The sequence below is a fragment of the Ursus arctos genome, chromosome X (assembly GCF_023065955.2).
Source record: "Ursus arctos isolate Adak ecotype North America chromosome X, UrsArc2.0, whole genome shotgun sequence".
In the NCBI taxonomy this organism is placed as follows: Eukaryota; Metazoa; Chordata; class Mammalia; order Carnivora; family Ursidae; genus Ursus; species Ursus arctos.
The window spans coordinates 89,581,875-89,584,270 of NC_079873.1; the positions used below are offsets into that span (position 1 = coordinate 89,581,875).

Consider the following 2,396-nt stretch of genomic DNA (forward strand, 5'->3'; position numbering starts at 1 on the left):
TTCCACGAATTTGTAACCACGTTCCTCGCAAATAGTAATTTGAAAGAGAAAGAGAATTGTCACTGGCGAGGTGGGAGATGTTTGGTTTTAACAATAGCTGTTACTTATTGAACATCTACTAATGTCAGGGACTAGACTGAACTCTGCAAGTTGTTTCTTCTAATTCTCACAACAGTCAGCTGTCAATAAACAAGTTATTATTGATCCTGTTTAACATAAAAGAAAACACAGGCCAAGAGGGCTTAAGTGAGTTTCTAAGGTTCCACAGCTCGTGAGTGAGAGTTGGGATTCTGAACCCAGATCTGCCTGATTCTAAACTCACATTTCCTTCCCCTAAAGCTAACCCATGTGTGTAGTAGCCATACTGAGTGAATGAAGAATGGATCCCGAGATGTTTTAAGTCTCATATCCACCCCCTCTTCCAAGCTGGTTCTTCTGAACAGAGCACGGGCTCCCAGCCCTAGCTCTATTGTCTACAGCACTGGCAAGTGACCCATTGGGCTTCTCCATGACCAATTGGGCATCGAGCAGTGCAAAAGCAAATCCCTCCACAAGCTGGGAGAGTCATGCTGTGGGCTACTCCTGCATGCTGGGGGGTACATATTTACTGTGTCCTACGGCCCTGCCTAGGAAAACTGAGGGGGCGGAGAGACAAATCAAGCAGCTCAGTACCTGCTACTACTGAATAAAGCTGACTATGTCCATATTAATAGAACTAAAAAATGTTATTGTTATTATATTACCATCACCATTATTATTAGCTGAGTAACTCTTAGCAATTTACATTAACCCCTCTTGGACTCAGTTTTCTAGTCCATAAAATAAGGTTGACACTACTGGAATGACCTAAGATTGCCATGGTGATTATATTACAAGATAAATTCATTTTAATACCCTGGCAAATTGTCCTTTAAGTGTTTGTAGGAGAGGAGAGATAAGTTTTTTTTCTCTTTGATGTGATTAAAGTGAGATTATAATTATCTTGCAGATACTGGCCCCAGCGTATTTTCTTTCTCCACATTTCTACTAGCTTCCTGACAACTAGCCTTCCCGGCCTCTTCATTCCCTGTGTATAACAGTCTGTTTAAACTAGAGCTGATAGAATCCCTCTTCCGTTATTTCTTGTAATTTGGATCTACATTCAAGATCCATTCCTGGTCCCTTTTTTCCTTCATAATACCTTTGAATACTCAAGTCCTCACAAATCTCTCCCCTCTACCACAGTTTAGTAATGACCAGTTTCCCATGTTTTGTATTCACTAATGTTATCTTATTAGCTAAGTTGTAAATTCTTTGAAAGCAAAGACTCTTTTCTCATACATCTTAGTACTTACAGAAGCACCTAGCCTAGTGCCTTACGAAAAGTAGAAGTTCAATAAATAATTACTGATGGATAAACTCTGTAAGTTACCTGCGAAATTAGTCATTAATTCTTATAACCAGAACTCAAAGAAACCTCTAGAAAATTGAATACCATCGTTTTAGAACCATTCAAAATGTAGCACTGTTTTATGTGGTAAATAAAATATAGACTGAAAACTCACTTAAAATCAAGAAAAGGGGATCCTTGGCTTTCTTAGTCAGTAGAACGTGCAACTCTTGATCTCGAGGTTGTGGGTTCAAGACCCATGTTGGACATGGAGCCTACTTAAAAAAATAATACATAAATAAAATAAAATAAAATCCAGAAAAGATTAGTTTGTGAGAGATAAATTCATGATAAGTTATTTACTGAAAACAATTATTTTGGAGGAAAACCTCACATTTTTTGTGTTGACATTATAGATGGTAAACTTGCCTTCCTAGGAAATGTCTTCAGGGCCCTCTGCCAGAAAGGACATTGGGCTCATAGGTCATAGCTATGTTCTGATATTAGGCCAACACTGTAAAAGAACGTACACAACTTGCAGCTCATTATATTACTGTTTTCAGACAATTGGGATGAAATGTATCAGTGAAAAATACACATTAAACTAAATAAATCCTCGTTGACTAAAATAAAAACCCAGTTTAAAAAAGGACACATTTTTCCTAATGATTGGCAAGGATACATTAGAAAGACTTTTTTATACAGTATATATTTTTTAATTATTGTTGTTTCACCTGTCCTCTTTACTGACACTATCGTTGTGGAAAAACAAGAATCAGACCGGCGAGAGATCAAGTGACACTCAGAGAAGTAGGAGAACTCGGATTTATTTTACGCCGGCGGACCCAGATGAGCTGGTACTCCACATTCTGGACCCCGGGCAATGAAGTTACAGGGCTTTTATAGGGGGCTGCAGGCAGTCAGGCTCCAAGGGCTATGCTGACTGCCGGTAGGTGGGTTTGAACTGGGGGAGTAGGGGCTGCTTTAGGCGGGAACAGTAGGGCGGGGAGCCTGTGGCGGGAAGTCT

The 2,396-nt window shown here is 39.5% G+C and overlaps 1 non-coding gene across 1 annotated transcript; it reads left to right on the top strand.

The window, feature by feature from the left end:
* Positions 1–476: 476 nt before the first annotated feature.
* On the top strand, positions 477–604 carry LOC113241298 (small nucleolar RNA SNORA35). Its single transcript, XR_003311520.1, has one exon. It is a non-coding gene; the product is annotated as a small nucleolar RNA SNORA35 (small nucleolar RNA).
* The last annotated feature ends 1,792 nt before the right edge of the window (positions 605–2,396 follow it).